This window comes from Anomaloglossus baeobatrachus, chromosome 3, assembly GCF_048569485.1.
Source record: "Anomaloglossus baeobatrachus isolate aAnoBae1 chromosome 3, aAnoBae1.hap1, whole genome shotgun sequence".
NCBI classification, from domain to species: Eukaryota; Metazoa; Chordata; class Amphibia; order Anura; family Aromobatidae; genus Anomaloglossus; species Anomaloglossus baeobatrachus.
This window is the reverse complement of record NC_134355.1, coordinates 241,243,871-241,267,936: the sequence shown is the minus strand read 5'-3', so window position 1 is coordinate 241,267,936 and position 24,066 is coordinate 241,243,871. Positions and strand designations below refer to the sequence as shown.

The 24,066-nt window shown below is 43.1% G+C and overlaps 1 protein-coding gene across 1 annotated transcript in view; it reads left to right on the top strand.

Annotated features, from left to right (window-relative positions):
* The window catches only part of PACRG (parkin coregulated), a 1,022,669-nt gene that overhangs the window by 987,899 nt on the left and 10,704 nt on the right, over positions 1-24,066 (top strand). The gene's annotated exons all lie outside the window — the stretch shown is intronic.

Sequence of the window (24,066 nt, the reverse complement as noted above, 5' to 3'; positions counted from 1 at the left end):
ATCGATGGTCGCTGCTACGTCACAGAATATGGTGACGTTGCAGCGACGTCGTTGTCGTCGTCGTTATGTGTGACCCCAGCTTTAGTTCTATAGAGATAAGACATCCATAGGAATATGTAAAATATCATGCCTATGTAGCTTGTGAGACTATCAATACATGGTATTTTTAAAAATGAAGTAAACCAATTCTGTAGTGGCCGCGCTCCCCGTAGTAATGATTTTAAAAACTCTTGTCCTCAAATGGAATTTATTACTCAAACATACGGAAATAAAAAACGGATACAACGCGTTTTGGCGGGAACAACCGCCTTCCTCAGGTATCTCATGGTATTTTTGTTATTTTGCATAACAAATTAGTATCACACTACAGCAGCATGATGTAGGGGCAGAGACCCTGATTGCAGCAATATATCACTTACTGGGCTGCTTGCTGCTGCTTTGATGAAAATAATTGTTTTTTTCTGTGCTGCAGATCTACGATGTCTCTAAATGTTTAGCTGTGTATAACCCCACCCGAGCCACTGATTGACAGCTTTCAGAGTACACTGTGCATAGGCAGAAAGCTGGAAATCATTAGTGCGGACAGAGTTATATACAGTATAGCTCATGAGGACAACATGGCAGAAGATTTAGTAGTCCTCTAACAATAATCTCCTGTTTATCAAAACTACAACAATCAATAGTGACACACTGCTGGAATCAGGATCTCAGTCCTTTCGTTATACTGCTCAAGGGTTAAGTGTCAAACACCTGGAGACAGATTCCTTTTAAGAACCTCATTGTCCTTGTATATGCATGTATTGGTAGCAACATTTCAGTAGATTTTTTTTCTTTTTTCTATATGGTATATCTTGTAGTTGGAAACTAAGACAGTTTTGTAGGACTGAAATCGCTTACATTTAAGATATGAAATACATCTTATAAAATCAATTTAATTTGACACATATGCATTCATCATATCCTGAGGGAGGATGTAAAGGAATCAAAACATTGTATACAAAGCAACTGATACAATGAGTTACATATTATCACTACTGTATTAAATGCTAAGGAAATTCTCCAAGTAACAATGTACCTAGCTGCCATGTTATATTCGGTAGGAACCGGGTAAGGGCTTGTTTATAAATCTCTACATATGTCATCATACTATTATAGTTACCTTGTTTGTAGATAAATTGTAATAATTCATTAAATTACAAACAAAACTAAAAAAAGAGCTAAAAATATAATCAGAGCATGAATCAGTGTCAAATATTTTGTTTTCTTAATACTGTTTGTTATACACCTCCAGGTCCGTGATTAATGACGTATTGAAATGTTATACTGTTGCTGCTTACTAAGCTTTTGTGATTTTCTTCTGGCAGGCATAATAGTGCAGTTTTATTATACATGGAAATAAATCAGTTTAGGCATAGATTGTTTTTCAAGTCTGGCAATTAGCTCTTATCTGTATACATTTTAGTTTTCTACCTTCACACCTATCTAGAAAGTTACATGACTTTTTAATAAGTGTCCTAAGATGAACTGAACACCGTTAAAGCAAATTATTACTACAGACATAATAATACTAAATACACCATGCTGTAGTATAGCTCCCAACTATCTAAACCAGAGGTCCCCAACTCCAGTCCTCAAGGCCCACCAACAGTCCTCAAGGCCCACCAACAGTGCAGGTTTTTGGGATTTCCTTAGTATTGCACAGGTGTTAATGTAATTACCTGCCCAGGTGCTGGTTCCAACAGCAGTGCAATGCTAAGGAAATCCTGAAAACATGCACTGTTGGGGGGCCTTGAGGACTGGAGTTGGGGAACCCTGATCTAAACAGTATTTGTCAATGTGCACATGACATTTTTGGACCAGAAACTGAGTGAATCTTTCCAAATCTTCCTCCTAATCTCAAAACTTTGAGTTTCTGCTCAGTGGCTATCTGCAGACAGAGCATGTTTGGGAGTTTTTGGAGCATTGAGTGACAATGTGCACATGGAGTCTTTAGTCTGATGGCTGAGCCCACGAAGTTTTCTTTCAGCAAGCGACTTTAAGAAAAAAGCCAGTGTCTTTTTTCATAAAGCTGCTCTATTGTCATTTTTATCGTCATTTTTAAAGCTTGGCTTCCAGCAACTTTTGCCTTTATATTCTAAAAATGGGAATCTGTCAACAGGTTTTTGCTTCCCCACTTAAGAGCAACATAATATAGGAAAAGAGACTCTGATTCCAAGGATATATCACTTAGTTTACTGGGTGCATATGTTGTAACACAAATAGAGTTCTTAAATATAGAATGTAGCAGAGCTCAGAAAGATAACCTCGCCCTCTTAGCTCGATGTCTTTATTGTATAGAAACAGTTAGCTGCTTATCACAGGAGGGGCATGTTTAGACTTGATCTCACATGCTGCTGTAGATGATGTAGATTAAGCAATGATAAGTTTTTTGTGCTAAAACAATAATTGAAAGTAAACAACAACATGCAGATTGATAAGAGACACATCACTGAAATCTGTGTTTTAATTTCTACAGCAAACTGTCCTCATATTACACAGCAAAAACCTGCTGGCAGATTCCCTTTAAGAGAGCAGGCCGCATTCAAATGAAGCTGCCCAAAAAATGAGCAGGTTACTTCTTTAACCATCCCAGGGTTTATAAACCCTGAAATAGTTAAAAGAAGAAACAAAATACTGAACATGTGCACAACAAAGTTGTTTTTACATTGCTCTGCATAATATCCGTTTTTAGCAATAGGTTTTGATCCCTTTTTCAGTCAGATTCTGGATAGGTGTAGTATGCACACAGCTAATGTAAACTATGTGGAAACTCTTCAAATCTTCCTTCAAATCTTAGAACTCCTCAAAAGCACTGAGTTTTTGCTTAATTTCTGCTTCAAAAATACCTAAAAAAATCTGTGTGCACATACCCTTAGGGTAGGTTCACACTTAGGTAATTAGCAGTATACCAAATTGTGAATCCACAGTAATTAAGGAAATTAGCTGGATCAGAACAAACAAAAGGATAAAACCTAAAACATAACTTTTAATATTATGCTGATAAAAGTGAGAAAGCTCACAGGTTATAAGCAATGGTGGCCCAAAACCACCTGAACTAAAATTGGGCTAGATATGGTAGGCCCAAACAAAGAGTGTCCCAGATAGGTACCACGGTAGGACTTTCTACACCTTGTAGTTGCTGGTCACCACCTGGGACATTGATACACAAAACATCAACAATCAGAACCCCAACCGTAGGGAAGATGTATGTACTATGTGTGTCAGAATAATTAGAAGTTCCTAGACCTTTACAAACCGTATTTTTCATAAATCCCACTTTAGGTGGGAACGGTCTTACCGGTCCGGAGCTCCGTAGGCATAGAACAATTGGTTTAACGGTTCAGGCAGGGGGCTGTTTTACCAGCATGTTTAGATCCCTTGGAGGCCTCAACCAAAAGCAGGGCATACAATCACCATGCCCACTCCCAACGTTTCAACCTTAGTTCATCAGGGGAGTTTCTGTGGGGAAGTGCAGTCAAGCGGTGTCTCCACCGAAAGACTGTTACAAAATGCCCAAGTCACGCATAATGGCGTGCACGTAGAGCCCAAAGTTCATATCTGCCGCGTGTGTAATGTGGGATGCGTTTTTACTATGTCATCTGCCATTCAGCTCTGCTACATGGCCGCTAACAGCAGACACAGACAGCCATGTAGCAGAGCTGAATGGCAGATGACAGCAGACACAGACAGAGCCGCACTGTCAGAATGAACTCGGGTGAACTTCACCCGACTTCATTGTGATGCTGCGGCTCTGTCTGTGTCGCGCCCTGATTAGCGGTCACCAGTGAAGACTCACCGGTGACCACTAATCCCCTGAGTAACTGAAGTTAGCAGCCCTCTCTCATATACTCACCGATCCCCGGCGCCGCGTTGCACGGCATTCACACTGCTCCGGCGGCTTTTACTGTTTTGAAAAAGCCGGCCGCCCATTAAACAATTTCGTATTCCCTGCTTTCCCCGCCCACCAGCGCCTATGATTGGTTACAGTGAGACACGCCCCCACTCTGAGTGACAGGTGTCACACTGCACCCAATCACAGCAGCCGGTGGGCGTGTCTATACTGTGTAGTGAAATAAATAATTAAATAATTAAAAAAAACGGCGTGCGGTTCCCCCCATTTTTAAAACCAGCCAGATAAAGCCATACGGCTGAAGGCTGGTATTCTCAGGATGGGGAGCTCCACGTTATGGGGAGCCCCCCACCCTAACAATATCAGCCAACAGCCGCCCAGAATTGCCGCATACATTAGATGCGACAGTTCTGGGACTGTACCCGGCTCTTCCCGATTTACCCTGGTGCGTTGGCAAATCGGGGTAATAAGGAGTTATTGGCAGCCCATAGCTGCCAATAAGTCCTAGATTAATCATGTCAGGCGTCTATGAGACACCCTCCATGATTAATCTGTAAGTTACAGTAAATAAACACACACACCAGAAAAAAATCCTTTATTAGAAATAAAAACACACACATATACCCTGGTTCACCACTTTAATCAGCCCCAAAAAGCCCTCCTTGTCCGGCGTAATCCAGGATGATCCAGCGTCGCATCCAGCGCTGCTGCATGGAGGTGACCGGAGCCGCAGCAGACACAGCCGCTCCGGTCACCTCCACACAGCAAATGAACACAGCCGCGCGATCAGCTGCTGTCACTGAGGTTACCCGCGGCCACCGCTGCATCCACCGGTGGCCGCGGGTAACCTCAGTGACAGCAGCTGATCGCACGGCTGTCTTCATTTGCTGCATGGAGGTGACCGGAGCGGCTGTGTCTGCTGCGGCTCCGGTCACCTCCATGCAGCTGCGGTTGAAGCGACGCTGGATCATCCTGGATTACGCCGGACAAGGAGGGCTTTTTGGGGCTGATTAAAGTGGTGAACCAGGGTATATGTGTGTGTTTTTATTTCTAATAAAGGATTTTTTCGGGTGTGTGTTTATTTACTGTAACTTACAGATTAATCATGGAGGGTGTCTCATAGACGCCTGACATGATTAATCTAGGACTTATTGGCAGCTATGGGCTGCCAATAACTCCTTATTACCCCGATTTGCCAACGCACCAGGGTAAATCGGGAAGAGCCGGGTACAGTCCCAGAACTGTCGCATCTAATGTATGCGGCAATTCTGGGCGGCTGTTGGCTGATATTGTTAGGGTGGGGGGCTCCCCATAACGTGGAGCTCCCCATCCTGAGAATACCAGCCTTCAGCCGTATGGCTTTATCTGGCTGGTTTTAAAAATGGGGGGAACCGCACGCCGTTTTTTTAAATTATTTAATTATTTATTTCACTACACAGTATAGACACGCCCACCGGCTGCTGTGATTGGGTGCAGTGTGACACCTGTCACTCAGAGTGGGGGCGTGTCTCACTGTAACCAATCATAGGCGCCGGTGGGCGGGGAAAGCAGGGAATACGAGATTGTTTAATGGGCGGCCGGCTTTTTCAAAACAGTAAAAGCCGCCGGAGCAGTGTGAATGCCGTGCAGCGCCAGGGATCGGGGATCGGTGAGTATATGAGAGAGGGGGATAGACTGACATGGACTGAGAGTGAGGGACAGAGATAGTGACGGACTGACAGAGATTAGTGCATGACAGACATTGTGAGGCGCTTCAGAACGCAGCTTTTTAGCTGCGCTCTGAAGCAGACCTTTTTTAAGCTGTGGTGCAGAGCGCACACCTGCGCACATAGCATCAGACAACAAAATCGTATGAGGGATGTCACACGTTACAATTGACTAGGTTCGTGCAACAAAACGCTCAATTCTAGAGAATGATACGATGTGTTTGCGATCAACGGTTTTGCGTTCAATCCTGATCGCATGTAGCTGTCACACGCAGATACCTCACAAACGATGCCGGATGTGCGTCACTTACAACTTGACCCCAACGACGGATTGTGAGATATATTGAAGCGTGTGTAGCGGGCTTTAGTCCAATGTTTCAACTCCACAGTGGGTCTTTCTCAAGGACAAATAGTCTATTAACACAAAAGGAATACAAAATAAATACAAAATAAATAGATACAACACAATTTATGAAACAAAATGTCAAAATAATAAGGATTCTGCACACGTTAACTAAAGTTATTTCAGAATTAAATTGTCATATTACAATGCTAGTGTGGGTATCATTCCCTTCTATGAACACCGAGGAATGATAGCCACATACATACAATTCTGCATTATTACATAACCCCAAAATTATGCAAATTCACAAGCATAATTTTTTTTATCATATTTCATAATTGTCTTCAAGTTTAATAGAGATCTGTAGGAAACATAAAAGAAAATGACATCATAAGAGAGGTACAAATCAACCTAGGACCCACCTATGAGAGCTAAAGAGTAATGCATCTCTTAGCATCAAAAAATGCTTCGGACTGGTCTATAAATGTCTAGTATTATGCCTAAGGTAAAATAAAATGAAAGACGACATTAGAAGAATTATACAAAATTGGGGAAACCTAATTCCCTTACTCAGAAAAGACCCATCTAGGATCAAAAAATATTTAGCGAGGGGTTATAAAAGGTATACCTTTGCGACTTCATTGGAATATTCAGGTATCAATATTCTTTTGTCATCCTACAGACAATTTTTCTAATGTGTGTAAGATCTATGAGTACACAGAGGATAATAAAGTCTTATTATATGTAAAGAGAACTGGAGATTTAGGTGAACGGAATAATAGAGACTCACATAACCAGATGTTATGCATCCTAATCATTAAGGAAGGATGAGGCCATCTTGATGTATCAACACTAACAAACTGGAGGGTCAAAATATGTGCATTTTCTTAACCTTGTTATTACTATCTATATGTCCTTACATTTTGTAACGCATGATTTCAAGACTTGTTAACTACAAAACCTAATAAAAATCATTTGAATAGAAACAAACCATGGACATAAAGAGTCCACCTGGGCTCCTCAAGTACCCTAAAATGTATTATAATCACACAACAACAGGTGACCGTGTATGAGAAAAAGTTCCTGTAAATCTGGCTAATTGTATGTGATATAAAGAAACAATGGTGACTTATTTGTAGGGATAAATAACAGAAACACCAGAAACACACCTCCATGCACTATAGGTAGGTAGAACATTTCGGGAAAGAGGTATATAATTCTGTAGGTCGTGATGTTTGGCTTATGAAGTTGAAAAAAATATTATATAAGAATGTAAAATATACAATGCTGAATGAACAGTAAAAAATGAAAATGATTATTTTATAGTGTAAACATACCGTATTACACGTTCAGACTTAAGACTAATGTATATTTAATATATCCTCAGGATAGGACTTATGGAATCCATGGGTAATTCCCCCCATCTAGTATTTAAATGAAAAGATTAGTATGAATCTTGCATATCAGGAATAATGGACAGAGTTATCCATATTCATGAAATTTCATACTGGATCTGTTTTATAACGGTACAAGACGAGATAGATCATAAATATACATAAAAGTTAAAGGGTTTTATATGATAACTGGTGTGATCTAAACACATGCCTTCCTGAAGAAAAGTGTATGGGTAAATGCCCCTGGTATATGTAAGGAAAGTACTCCTACGGAACAGTAATGTAAAACAGCAAGTATGAAAAAGTGATGTAACATGATGCAAAATCCATATGGTGTGTATCTAGCCAGGTCTGTATCCGGCACATACCTATAGTAGTAGTTTGAGTGGTGGCTCAGGTGAGAAGGAGTGAGGAAGTCGTAATGGTGACTGCATTTAAATCAGCATGCCCCGCTATATTCACTTCCTGCTTCCTGGAAGTGGAACGCAGCATTGTGCTAAATGGAACGCATACAACACATGTGTTCACGTCATACAGGAGTGGAACACAGCGTCCTGTGGTTGGAACGCATGCTGGTGCATGTGTGTTAATATCATAGTGATTATTACTAGTGTGCAGACGTGTAATCCGGATATAGTGCAGGATACTGAACAAAATATGTGTGACAGAGATGAAAGGATGTGCTGTGAAGGGAGGGCCCAGTTCAGGTGACCAGGGGAGCCTAAAAGAAAAACAAATAGAGGAAAAGTTCAAACTTCATGCATTATTGTAAATATAGCATCTTTTATATATATATATATATATATATATATATATATATATATATATATATATATGAATAAGTATATGAAAGAAAGTCATTGAATATATTCACAGGCTGTATAACATGGTACATTATTATCATGGTATGCAACAATATGTCCACAATCAGTACTTGGTTACTAATATAATCATTCATGTCAGGAATAGCAAAAAGGGATGATAATATAGTTTAATAGACACCCTATCTCGCTGCTGACCATGCATACATCTGCTTCCTAATCCATAGGGTGGTATGATTGATAGACCTGATGGAAAAATCATGTTAGATCAAAAGTCTTTATGTGAATACTCCATACTCCCGATTGAGACCACCTGGTTCCAGAGTCTTGAGTATGGGAATCCAGTAGGCTTCTCTTTCTTTTAGTACCCAAATCCTTTACCCCCTCTTCTCATAGGTGGTACATGTTCTATTACTTGGTATTTCAGCTGAGCTACTGTGTGGCCATGTGTGATAAAGTGTTAAGGAATTGGTAGTAGGACTTGTTTGCAGCGAATTGTGGACTTGTGTTTGCTGATCCTGTCTCACATATGTTGGGTTGTTTCCCCATCATATCCAAGACCACATGGACATTTGATCAATTATATGACAAATAAAGAATCACATGTAAAAAAAGTCTCGAATGGGAAATACCTTGCCAGTGCAAGGATTAGAGAATGAATCACCTCGAGTGAGGTTATTGCATTGTATGCAGCGGAGGTAGTGAGCTGTCCATCAATGGAAATCTTCAAGCGGAAACTAGATAAACATATGGCTGGGATGATTTAGGAAAACCTTCATTTGTAGGGGGTTGGACCCGATGGCCCTTGAGGTCTCTTCCAACTCTACCATTCTATGATTCTATGTTACCAGTAGAAACCAATCAGACTCCAACTTTTATTTCCTTACTATAATCTAGAGAATTTGAATGGATTTATAATTGGTTTCTATGACCAATGTTACAGTTTCGTGCTCTAAATTTATGGTCCAATATCCTTAAATTCTAAAATCTTATTACACTTAGATTACTTTATATATCTAAATAGTAACCTTTTTCTATAATTACTTCCCTATTATTAGTGTATTGTTAGATGCCTGTTTTACTCACAATGCTCACGCTGTATATACAGTTTACGGTCTGATCATTTTAGTATGTATCTGAATGCAGAGACGTACAGCTCCTTTTATTTGTAGCGGAGCCAGCAGGGTTTGTGTGTGTAACATTATTCAGCCCCACTTTGTTTCGTTATTGATCTTTCTTAGCTACACAAGCAATTTTGAAAGTTTTACCTTATTATTACAGCAATAAAACTGCTCAGCAACTCAGATAAAAATATCAATCCCTTTTACAATGATTTAATATATCATCTGCTGTTATTTGTCAGGGAAAAACACGCACACACACAATGCCTTTGTTTTCATATTAGGACTTCAATAAAAAATGTGAAGTAGGCAAGGATTCTGTTTGATCCTGGCTAGTATTTCCAGGGAATGGAAAATAGTGATAACAGCTGTCATACTGGCTTCATTTCAATGTATTTGTTTCAGGAGCAAATCACAAGTGTATTTGTACTTGACTTGCATCATTCGTAAAACTTGTCCATGTGTTCCACCGTCACAGAGACATCTGACATTTTTTTTCAGAAATGTTTCTGCAAATAGCATTGTGTCTTATAGTAATTTATAAGGACATGACACAGTATTTTTTAACCAGCGTCTCTATTTATGTTGTGTGTCCAACTTATCTTTGTATCGATGTACTGACTACAGGAAAGGAGACTGTAACAGTCGTTAAAGTAAACATATAGACTTGTAAATGGATCATTTTTGTCCTGTGTTTTTTGTACACTTAATAAAGGCACTTTCCTCAGCAAAAGCAATATCCACAGGAATGCAGCCTCACATTTTATGTATTGCAACCTGAAACCTATTGGCATGAAACCTCTATGATGTCTTCAGCAATTACAAATGTAGCTTGAAGGCAAAGGGTCCTCCCTTTTGAGGTTTTTGAGTTATTAATATGGACATACAGGTTGTATACAGCTGAAATTAGTCATACCTGTATACCTCCTAGATGATGGCTTGTTCGATAATAATAATCTTTAATAGCTTTGATCTTCTGGGCTATGGGGGGTATGCTGACTGGAAGATAAAACTGCTTCTGGTCTTCATTATACAACATTACTTTTCCTCTTCTTTTCCTTAAGCGGGCTTTACATGCTGCGACATTGCTAGCATCGGCTAGCAATGTCGAGCGTGATAGCACCCGCCCCCGTTGGTGGCACGATATGTGGTGATCGCTGCCGTAGCGAACATTATCGCTACAGCAGCGTCACATGCACATACTTGCTCTGCGACGTCGCTGTGAGCGGTGAACCGCCTCCTTTCTAAGGGGGCGGTTCGTTCAGCATCACAGCGACGTCACAGCAGCGTCACTGAACTGCCACCCACTAGAAGCGAAGGGGAGGAGATGAGCGACCGGAACATGACGCCCACCTCCTTCCTTCCTTCTTTTCCGGTGGACGCAGGTAAGGAGATGTTTGTCGTTCCAGCGGCGTCACACATAGCGATGTGTGCTGCCTCAGGAACGACAAACAACATCGTTACTGCAGAAGCAACGATAATTTGAAGAGAGGGGCATGTCACCAATGAGCGATTTTGAACGTTTTTGCGACGATTCAAAATCGCTCATAGGTGTCACACACAACGACATCGCTAAAGCGGCCGGATGTGCGTCACAAATTCTGTGACCCCCAACGAGATCGCTTTAGCGATCTCGTAGCGTGTAAAGCCACCTTTAGTGTGCCTGTAATGTCAGGTGTGTGGCCGAAAATACTGTGCTTGCGCATTCTACCACCTATAAATTGAAGACAGTGCCCACAGAAGGGCAGAGCATTGCAGGGGAGAGAATGATGCACAAGCGCGGTAATTTTGGCCACACACCTGACGTCACAGGGACACTAAGGAAGGGAAGGGAAAGAGAAATCTTGTATAATGAAGACTGGAGGCAGTCTTATCTTCCAGGTAGCACATGCCCCATAGCCTGGAATATCAAAGCTATAAATGATTAATTTTACTAAACAAGCAATCATCCAGGAGGCATACTGGAATGATTTCAGCGGTCTACAACCTGTATGCCCATATAACTCAAAAACCTCAAAATGGTGATAGATTGCCTTTAAACCAGTAAGTAATTTCCGTAGACCGCTCCAGGTTATCAATTTCACTAAGCACACTACTTTATGCTAGTACCTAAGAGCAAATCTCTGGATCCACATGCACAAGTATTGGTTTCCATATGTCCACGTAGGAAGAATTTGTACATATATCTCAGTGTTTGCATTCCTTCTCTATGGATTTGAAATATGTAAGCCAGTGTAGTCCAATGACAGCACATGCTATATGCAGATAGCTTTGCCTTTTAAACTGTCAACTGTGCTAGCTTACAGAATTGTTGCTTTAAGCTTTAAAATCCAAAGTAGCAGGTGAAGAAGATATTTTAGATAATATAAGTTGATTGCCGTTTTCATAGTACATGCCATGCAGTCTTAGGCAGGAATCTATTCTTTGTAGCCAGTAAGATCCAATTGTGTGGATAGGTGCAAAGAATAGTATTGTGCTTTGGTATAATAAAGGAGTTGTCACTTCTATCTCTTTGAAAATGCAGCCACAAGAGTAAGGCTATGTTCAGGTAACCTGTTAAATTTCAACTACTGTCAATGAGGCATTTCTCCAGCAATGGCCACTGCCGGTAAAATGGAATAAATCATGGCTGCCATAATGCAAAGATGACTCAAGTTTGCTGTTCAGCCTCACATCACCATGATGTGTTAGTAGAGTTGAGTGAATCGATTCCATGTTAATTTAATTTTGTTGAATTTCATGAAATTTGCAGATAAGTTTGAACAGTCTGTGGTTCAATCAATATGAATTACCCCCAAAAATACTCGTCTCCATTTTAACATTGCACAACACTGCATCAGCCACACAAGACTGACATGACATCAGGCAGGACATCGATGGCTTCCACATAATGCCTTGAAGCTATCACATCACATTCTAAAGCGTAACCAATCAGAAGGGGCTGTCATGGTCTATGTCAGGAACGGCACCTACCACCGCCACTGACTTGTCAAGGATACCTTCACTTGCGATACACATGCCTCGAAGGCTACGAGACGCTTGCACTGGATAAGATACCAGCACCAATGCCACCCAGCTTTCCTGAGCATCTGATAGGCATCTTCTTCCACTCTGTTACCAAATTTGCAATTTTGGAAAATATAATAGCTTACTAAATATCCCAAAAAAACCCACTATATAAATAGAAAAATGTACCAGAACAGATGTAATCATACCAATAGTGATAAAATAGTCAAATTTTATTGAAAACATAAGTGAAAAACAACATAAAACTACATGAACACCCAAATGGATGACCTTAATACTTTATGACTTTATTTACTGCTTATGACAATTTCATTTATATGGGTTTTACTAATGAATAGCATTGTATATGACATGTTTTCTAATCATTTGCCATTTTGCATGTATGTACAATACTGTATTTATACCTATTTTATAATATATCTATATAAGCCACATGCACCTTATATTTTTGGGGTCTACCAAACTTGTCACTCCTCCCTCAGCCGCGGTCAGGGAGATAGTGTTTTCCTTTGGGGTACCAGCTACCAAATATTTTGTAATTTTACCCACAGATACAAATATGTTCCATGGTCATGGATATTTCCATGGATTATACCAAAATAGGATTATATATATACACCGTATTTTTCGCTTTATAAGACCCACTTTTGTTCCCCCAAATTTTGAGGGAAAGTAGGGGGTGCGTCTTATAAACCAAATATACAGGGGGTACGGGGGGGGTGTACATAAATATATATATATATATATATATATATACTTCAGGGTCCGCTCTGGAGCGGTGCTGGGGGCAGGTGACAGCTGCGGGCGGCAGCGTTAGATCTCCTTCTCCCGCTCATATAATATGCACAGCCGCTGTCCATCAGCATGGTGCTGAAACCGCATCGCGCTGATGGGATGGGGCAGCGGGGCATATTATATCTGCCTGCGCCCTCTTTTGATCGCACATGATCCCCCCTGTGTTAGATATGGCCCCCGTGCAGCTGCCCATAGTAAAATAAAAAAAGCTTTACTGACCTCCAGCACTGATCTCCCGGTCTCCTGCTGCTGCTGTCTGTGATAAGGCACGCAGAGATGATATCACTCTGCCGTGCTGATCACATGACCGGCAGCAAGAACCAGGAAGTGGAAGAGGAGCTCAACTCCACGGAGGGAGACACAGGGATTACAGCGCTGAGAAGGTAAGGAAAGTGTTTTATTTTATTATGGGCAGCAGCATGGGGGGCATATCTAACACAGGGGAGATGTGCCACCTATAGGGGCCATTGGCAGCACACATGGGGCCATATCAAACACAGCGGAGGTTTGCTATCTATAGGGGCCATGGGCAGCAGTATGGGGCCATATCAAACACAGGGGAGGTGTGCCATCTATAGGGGCCATGGGCAGCACACACGGGGGCCATATCAAACACAGGGGAGGTGTGCCATCTATAGGGGCCATGGGCAGCACAGGGGGACGTGTCCCAGCACAAGGGGGCTATATTCAATATAAGGGGGCCATATCCAGATTAAGGGGGGCTAATTTTAGGATGGGGGGCTATGAGGGACATATACCCTATATGATTTGTTAGACGGACACTGGCATTATAAGATGGAACCCATTTAACATTAAAAAAAAAAATCTCTTTTCCTTCACCAAATTTGGGGGTGCGTCTTATAATCAGGTGTGTCTTAACGCGAAAAATACGGTGTGTGTGTATATATATATATATATATATATATATATATATACAGGGGCGTACATAGAAATCATGGGCCCCATAGCAAAAGTCTGAATGGGACCCCCCCTACCAATAATAAAAAAAAAAAAAAAAATTACAACAAAATAATAACATAATAATCATCATACATGCTACTGGGGTGCGGCACACGTTACTGAGGGTGACATACACGTTAGTGCGGGCAGGTTATAGTTAGAAATAATACATACTACACAGTGTTACTGAAGAACACCCACCATACCAAGGCCAATAATACATTGCAAAATAATTCCGCCACCCCATGACCAAATATCACCACATAGAGTCTGAATATAATCACCGTCCTGTTACTGAGCAGAGCCCACTGCACCAAGACAAGTGGGTTCACACCGCAAATCCCCAAAAAAATCTACAATATGTGAACTTGGCCTAAAGTAGCGATGTCCTCCTTCGTGCCCCTCACCACACACAATATACATTTTCACATCTGTCTCCCCCATTTAATGGTAACAATTATGACCCCCTTTATAGCCTTAGGAAATACAGTAAAACTCTACAAAGTACATATATAACACACACACAGTCACAGCCACAACACACGCAGCCACACACACGCAGCCACACACACACACAGCCACACACACACACACAAAGCCACAGCCACACACACAGCCAGAACACACACAGCCACACACACACACACACACACACACACGCAGACACACACAAAGCCACAGCCACACATACACACAGCCACACACAGCCACACACACACAGACACACACACACACACACACACAGCCACACACAAAGCCACAGCCACACACACCCACAGCCACACACATCCACATACACAAATCCACACACACAGCCACAAACACACACACACACACAGCCACACACACAACCACATACAGCTACACACACAGCCACAGTGCCACAGCCATACACAAAGCCACAGCCACACACACAGCCACACATACACACACCCACACACAAAGCCACAGCCACACACACAGCCACAGCCACACACACAGCCACAGCCACACACATAGCCACAGCCACAGCCACACACAAAGCCACACACAGCCACACACACAAAGCCACAGCCACACACAGCCACACACACAGCCACAGCCACACACATCCACACACACACACACACACACACACACACACACACAAGGCCACAACCACACACACACACACACACACACAGCCACACACAGCCACAGCCACACACAGCCACACACACACACAGCCACACACACACACACACACACACACACACAACACACACAGTGATGGCACAGGAGCAACACACATGGCACAGCTCAGGAGCAGCACACACACAAACACACACAGTGATGGCACAGCACAGGAGCAAAACACACACACACACAGCCAAAACACACAGAGCCACAACACACACAGTGATGGCACAGCACAGGAGCAACACACACACACACACACAGTAATGGCACAGCACAGGAGCAACACACACACACACAGCCACAACACAAACAGTGATGGCACAGCACAGGAGCAACACACAGTAATGGCACAGCACAGGTGCAACACACACGACACAGCTCAGGAGCAGCACACACACACACACACACAGTGTAATGGCACAGCACAGGGCAGTTTCTGTAGTTACAGGCAGACATTTGTACAGACATTTGTACATTATAATACCTGCTCCTGTGATGTGAGAGATCGTCAGTGACTCCGGCCTCACTGCTGCACTTTCTGTCAGTCCTCCTGGCGTCTCCTCCTCTCCTCTGCTTTCTCTTTCAATTCCTTCTGTTCTCTGCTTCTCACTGTTTTTAATGCTTTGTTTGATCTCTCTTTTCTATGGGCTCTACTCTGTTTTCCTGTTCATCTTTGTTTCTCCCGCGCTGTACTGAAGAAGCTCCACCCCCTCTCTTGATTGGCTGTTTTTCTCCTGGCATCTCTCACTGCTCTCTGACTGGAAGAGGAAGCTGCCTGGCCACTCCCTCCTCTTCAGCACAGGCCGCGCACAGTGTGCAGTGAGTGAGACTGCATCTCTGCATTGCGGCCAGCTTGCAGCTATAGAATCAGTGCGAGTACCCAGCGGCCCTAATCAGCTGCTTGGTAATGCCACGGGGGCATGAAAGAGAAAGTGAAAATTTACACACAGCGGGCAGCTGCCTCCGGGCCCCTCCACCTCACAGGCCCCGTAGCAGTGGCATGGTCTGCCTCTATGGACGGTACGCCACTGTATATATACATGGAAAATATTGTACTTTTATGGTCTTGTAAAGCCTTCTAACAAGGAGCCACTTGGCATGTGAAGCCATAATGTCAGTAATTAGGATGTATTGAGTCAAAGGTTGCCCTTCTACAAGTGTCAGCTACTTGTTAATTCCTCTGTAGACACACTCCATGTCTGCTGTTCATCAGATAACCTGCTTCAATTAATAGTTCACAGCAATGGTTGCAGGCAGTGATCCACGCCCTCCATCCTTTGATCTGTATAATTCTAACTCTATTTATAGCAACATATTAACTAGCTCAGGAAGTGAACACAGCAGTCATTTTAGGATGATTTAGGGTAGTGAGAGGATGTCCTAAAGGCCCCGTCACACTAAGCAACATCGCTAGCAACATCGCTGGTAACGAACAACTTTTGTGACGTTGCTAGCGATGTTGCTGTGTGTGACATCCAGCAACAACCTGGCCCCTGCTGTGAGGTCGTTGGTTGTTGCTGAATGTCCTGGGCCATTTTTTAGTTGTTGCTGTCCTGCTGTGCAGCACAGATCGCTGTGTGTGACAGCGAGACAGCAACAACTAATGTGCAGTGAGCAGGAGCCGGCTTCTGCTGAGGCTGGTAACTAATGTAAACATCGGGTAACCAAGAAGCCCTGTCCTTGGTTACCCGATATTTACCTTTGATACCAGACTCCTCCGCTCTCACTGCCTGTGCTGCCGGCTCCTGCTCTGTGCACAGATAGCTGCAGCACACATCAGGCAATTAACCCGATGTGTGCTGTAACTAGGAGAGCAAGGAGCCAGCACTAAGCAGTGTGCGCTGCTCCCTGCTCTGTGCACATTTAGCTGCAGCACACATCGGGTTAATTAACCTGATGTGTGCTGTAACTAGGAGACTGGGGGCTGGTCACTGGTTGCTGGTGAGCTCACCAGCAACTCGTGTAGCCACGCTCCAGCGATCCCTGCCAGGTCAGGTTGCTGGTGGGATCGCTGGAGCGTCGCAGTGTGACATCTCACCAGCAACCTCCTAGCAACTTACCAGCGATCCCTATCGTTGTTGGGATCGCTGGTAAGTTGCTTAGTGTGACTGGACCTTTACTCATAGCTCATAAAAATAGAGATATGATGAGAAAGGAATAAATAATTGTACAAATACTCCAGATAGTGATATGTTGTACATCTGCAGCACTTAGGAAGATGGGTGTAGTAATCTGCAAATACAGTAAAACAAAGATTCAAATTGTAGGGGAAGAGACATAGCAGACGTGTCAGGAGCAGTGTCGTCAGACTCTGTCTCTTCTGTCCTACTAAATTTGAATTACAGTAGCACACTTTATTCTTCATTCCTAATGCACTAGAAAGTAACAGCAAGACAGCACAATATTTTTTTTCCAGAAAAAAATAATCTAAAATCATTGTCTGTTAGAGACGGTGTACTTGCTAGTCACAAGTGACTATGTTGAGCTTTTTCATTTTTTGTGCAATCCTTTTTTTTTTAAAAAAGAGGACTCATCTTAAAGACAATACAAATAAAAATTGCCCAAAATTCAGACATTTAACTGCGATTGTTTACCTCACAAATTGTGTGTTGCAATCATTTTTTTTCACATCTGTTTTACAAGTGAAATGTTAAATCCATATGTGCCATATCAATACAATGCCCTGTTGCAAATTCTGACTTTTTGGATGTAGCCTTTCTCATTTTGTCATTATTTGGGAAAAGGATTGAATTTTGTTAAGAAAGTAGAAAAAAAATATAGATGTTTAACTGCATGTCTTTTTGCACACATGTTTTACTAGACCAATTTGACCATCATAAATGCTACTAGTGATAAACAAACCCAAATTTTAAGCTCAGTGTTCATACTGGAAACCTAATGTCCATGACTTGAACTCAAACTCCAAATTTGTCATTTGGAGTCAGAACAGTTAGTTTTATATTATTATTAAGGGCTGGGAAAGGCAGGGAAATCAATGTCTGGGGAATCAGTTAGAAAATAACACTCAAATGAATAGGAACAAAAAAAAAAAAAATCTTAACCTTTGCTGAGGTACCATCTGTTTCTATAGGGAGGTTATGTTATCATGCCTAAAGCCTGCTTTACATGTTACGATTCTCCATACGATATCGTATGCGATCGTAACCACCCCCATCATATGTGTGGCACGTTCAATTTTGTTGAATGTGCCGCACAAACGATTAACCCCCGTCACACGTACTTACCCGTCCATACGACCTCGATGTGGGCGGCAAACGTCCACTTCCTGGAGTGGGAGGGACGTTCGGCGTCACATCGACGTCACGCGGCAGCCGGCCAATAGAAGTGGAGGGGCGGAGCTGAGCGGGACGTAAACATCCCGCCCACCTTCTTCCTTCTGCATTACCGGCCGGGAGCCTCAGGACGCAGGTAAGATCTGTTCATCGTTCCCAGGGTGTCACACACTGCGATGTGTGCTACCCCGGGTATGATGAACAATCTGACGTTCAATTCATGAGGAATGAACGACGTGCATGCGATGAACGTTTTACCGTTCAATTGCAATCGCACGTAGCTGTTACACACTACAATGTACCTTACGATGCCGGATGTGCGTCACTTACGACGTGACCCCGCCGACACATTGTAAGATACATTGCAGCGTGTAAAGCGGGCTTAAGGCTGTGTCTGTGATAAGAGAAGGGTTGGGTACAGTCCTAGGAGACCTCAGAGTGTTACATACATCTTTCCAGGGCAATTGGAGACTGCATTATTGAAATTTGCAAAAATCATTTTGTGGTGATTTTAATTTTTGGTAAAATTGGTCACAGGTGGTGATTTCAAATGTAAAAAGATTCTATCATCTCTTTGTATTAGCATATTTAAAATGTAAGAGTAAAAACATAGATACCATATGGGAAGAATTTATTCTTTGTGTTATTTGTTTTCTATTGAAGGGTTATAACCTTAGCAGAAGTACTAAATTGTGAGTAGATAAGTTAGGCCTATGCCACACAGCGAGAAAATCGGTGCGAGTGGAGTGCGATAAAACATCGCATTCCACTCAGACCAATTCTAGCCTGTGTGTCAGCACACATGAGCGATTATTTTCTCAGCCCTAATCGGACCGAAAAGACAATCACAGCATGCTGCGATTGTAAGGCAAGACTCTTTCTCTTGCACCCATTCAAGTAAATGGGGCGAGAGAAAAATCGCACTGCACTCGCGGTACACCGGTGTACCGCGCGTGCAGAGCGAGAATGGCAATAGCCAGCTACGGAGGAAAGAGGGAGATAAATTACTCCCTCCCTTCCTCAATGCTGGCCTGCCCCCCGCAGCTGAGGTCTGCTTGCAGGGTCGGACCTCAGACGCAGGCACACTCAAATGACACTCGGCTCCCACTGTGCTGCCAGCGCGAGCCGAGTCTCATGCGAGCATCGCAGTAGTGCCCCATGGGGCCCCGGCCTTAAAGGGGAATTAGCCTGACATTCAGCAAAAGTGTGGAAATTGTGTGAATAAAAAATTAACACAAGCAACAGGTTCTAAAATAAGATTTTTTTTTTAGTTCTGGCAATATTTTTTATGAAATCATCAAGACGACAATGTATATAATCATCCATGACAGTAAATGCTGAGATTTTGGTTTCGTATTTCATCATCTCATATTTGTGATACAACATGAGTCACTATATAATTAAAATCATCATCTCATCTGTACATAATAAAATCAGCTGCTAATGTTGCGTGTAAATCTGGATCTGTTCTTTCTAGACGTAGCAGCAGGTTTAAGGAAAGTATTTGTTAAGTCTATGAGCGGAACTGAGAGATAAAAGTCTTGCTGTATGAACATGAATGTGTAAACATAAAACACACACCTTATTGTATAGTGGTGTCCTAGAACTCAGATCATGGACCCATATAATAAAAAGGGTGCATTGTCCTTCATAAACATTAATTTAAAGTTTACTGAACCCTATGATTTTTTTCGGCTGACCATCTGATGTGTATGAAAACCTCACAACTCTCCTCTGATAGATGATGTCGAGAAAAATAAGGATTGAGCAATTGGAGTTTCCATACCTGATCCTTTTTTTTCAGGGGAGATAAGCCCCTTTTCTCTCTCCCCATTGAAAACTCATAAAAGCTTATCGGAGACACTCATATAAATGGTGGAGTCTACAGCGATTGCTGTTTTTCGGCTGAAAACTCTCAGATTTGAATGGCATGCTTTAGGTTAGGTTCATGCTAAAAATAATTGTTGTTAAATAACAAAGATGTTTTTATTAAGAAAAACATTGATTTTTAAAATACAAGTGAACAATTTTCTATGAATTACATCTAAAAGTGCCATACAGGTTGGTTAAAAGTAATCCGATTTTGATGGTCCTATATCTGATGTCTTAGGGCGGGCGTCCATCCTCCACAGCAGCGTTGGGGCATTCTGATAGTGACGGATTCCCTTCTCCCAAGTGAAAAAATGAGTGGTTTGGCTAACAGATACAGTATATGAGTGAGCAACATAACTAGAATGTGTAAGAGAAAGATGATGCAGATAAGCAGACACACAGAGTTTGTGGTAGATACACAACCTAAAGGATTGTCCCACAAGTAACATATATCTAGGTGATGAATGTATTGCTGAAAATATATCAGTTTTCTCATGATCATGAAACGAGACTCATTTAATATTCATATCGATATTGAGTGGTAGTGTATATTTAGAGCTATAGGAGCAATGGTAAATACCACTCACATAGACCCACAGAAGTGACTGGAGCAGTGGTCAAGTATATTCACTACCACTATATTCAATTAATAGTTTGGGACATCAATATTAAGGTTTGGTAGGGGTTCCCAACAATTAAATCCCCACTGATAATAAATACATTAGCTATCCAGTGGATAGGTCAGAACTATAATTTCAAGGAGAAACCTCTTAAAGCACACCAATCACCAAGATTTTCCTATATAACCTAAAGCCAGTGGTATACTGGCATATCATGCCGATTCTATACATACCTTTAGTTGTCAGATAGGATGTATAGGTTTTGAAGCACAAGCAAGTATAGTTTGTAAAATGAACAGTTTTTTGATTGGTAGCAGCTGCCAATCAGCTGATCGTTGCGGAGGGTACTCATAGTTATTCCTGGCCCCTGCTTGTCCATCCTCCCACTATATATTATTTTTTCTAATTCCATTAAAGACATTTGTAGCTATAAATCATGGTGGCTAAAAGGACCTGTGCTAACATCATACCATGTGACCAGAAGGGGCGGGGCCTCAGCCAACAGAAAAATAATGTTGCCTTCTGGTATCAGCTATGTTGGCTGAGGACCTGCCCCTTCTGGTCACATGGATATGTACCGCCACGCGCTCGGCCGCCGGCCAAGCCGCTCGGACCCGTGCTTATTTTGGTGGGTGGCTCGAGCGCCTCCGGACCTGGGGGTCACGTCGCTCTGAAGGGAAGCTGGCACTACGTGTAGGGATTTCGGTGGGGAGGTTCACGGCCGAGGCCATGGTGTTTTAGGGATGTAAGTTGGTGACGCCACCCACGGGTTGTGGTGAATGTGGACACCACCGCTGCCGTTAACTAGGCTCCCGGGGACGGTATTGTGCAGCCTGGTGTTGACCCCTTCATAGGCAGGGGGTGATGGTCCCGGGGCCCGGTGGTTGCGAGGCGCGGGCGTGTTGGTGCGGTGCGGTGCGGTGCGCAGCCCGAGGGCACTGTTGTACTCACTATGACAGATACATCAGAGTATCTGGTAAACCAAAAGGATGGTGGTCGGTGACCGCAGCCGGCTGCGTTTGGTCCCCCACCAGGTTGGTGGTTCCCGCCTTTCTCCTGCACCTCTTTTTGTAGAACTTGACTGCCTATGCTTCAGCACGGTAGTCCGCTCCCCGGCTTTATGTGTGTCGGGGAACCCGTTTGCCTGCAGGCGCTGGCCCGTGGGATCTCTCTGCCTGTGCGGTGGCTTTCTATCCCCCTCGGTGGGTTGTTGCCGTCTTTCTGGTCTTGGGACGGGAAAGGACCTAAGGTCCAGACCTCAATCAGTAAATTCGACGTGGTTCAGTGGCTTCTGGACCTCGTACTGGGTCTGAGTACCCCTCATGGTGCTCCGGTTTCCAGTTGGTTCCCCCGTTCAGTAGCGGCGGGCCACTACTCTGTCCCGGTCCCTTACGGTTCCACCAGCCGTCTTCCCGGCTCCTGCAGGCGGCAACAACCGTCTGCCTCCTGGTCACAGGGTATCTGGGCTACGACCCAGACTCCTGACAGACGTTCTCTACTAACTCCTCTCTCTTTCACCTCCAAAACTGATCTGCTTGTGTTTTTCCCGCCTCAGGCCGTCCGAACTCCTTGGTGGGCGTGGCCAACCGCCTGGTTTCACCCCCCCTGGTGTGAACGTCAAGACCTGAGAGGGGTGACTCAGGGTTTTAGGTTGGCTGCTGTCACCTTATTAGGGGAAGGGTGTTTGTGCAAGGGCCTACCTGTGACTACCTGGCTAGTCCAGGGCGTCACAGATATGACATCAGTACAGGTCCTTTTAGCCACCATAATTTAGCCACAACCATTAGTAAAACACTTCTATAATGGAATTAGCATAAATAATAGATAGGGGGAGGAACAACAGGCAGAGGGACGGGAATAGCTATCAAATCCCACCCCAGCTATTAGCAGCTGCAGCTACTGTCTATCAAAAATCTGCTCCTTTTCAATCTTTACTTGCTTGTGTTTCAAAACCCATACATCCTAGCTGACAACTAAAGGTATGTAAAGACTCAGCATGATAGTGCCGGTATAGCACTGGCTTTAGGTTATGTAGGAAAATCTTGGTGGTTCGTGCGCTTTAAGGCCTCCGACACACATCCATGCCGCTGGTACGTGTTTGCCATTTTTTGCACGTACCGGCGGCACGGAGAAACGTTCAGCAATGCTACCCTATTGTAGCAGGCACACACACGTAAAACCACACGGAACGTGTGTCCGTGTGCGTTTGTACGTGTGTGCGTTTTTCTACACGCTGACATATCCACGTTTTCTCCGGCAGCACGGGTGTCACACGGCCCGCACCCGTACCACACGGATGTAGTGTGGATGCGGTTCCGTGTGACAAGCGCCGGAGAAATCACACGTGTTAGTGAAAAAAAAAACATTTACTCACCTTCTCCTGCCCTCCTGTCTCTGCCGCTGCTGCCACTTGCTGCCGACCGCCGCTCATTATGCTCATTTAATATTCACTTCACTGCGGCCGGCAGCAGCAGCGGGGAGAGGGCAGTCCTGGAGACCAAAGATCAGAACCACGGACAGCAGCGTGGACCACGTGAGTATGCAAATTACCGGTTCTACGTGTGCTATCGCGAATAGCACACGTAGAACACACGTGGACCGCACGTACCCGAGACACGTACTTACTACACGCAACACGCAGGATAAATACGTGTCTCGCAGCATGTGCGTGTTTTTAACGGAAGTGTGTTTCAGGCCTAAGAGAGAGGGGAAAAAAGAATGTTGAAGAAAGCAAGTTTAAAGAAAATTAATACATATTAAAAATTGAGAGACCTCAGTGGTTGAAACCTTTTGGTTAACTGCCATTAAAAGGTATCAGCTCTCAATTTTTCATATTTCTTTATCTATTGGCTAACACGGTACATGGATGTATTTTTCCTGTAAGAAAATAATTGTTAGATATATGGTACTTTTTGAAACAAATGCAATCATGAATGACAAAGATGTCAAATTTCTACTCTATCATGGGTTTCCCAATATGATTCTCAGGATATTCATTATATACTTTGTAGCACATATTCCAGATATAGATATGCGCTCAAACATGGGCAAAGATTTCATGACTATG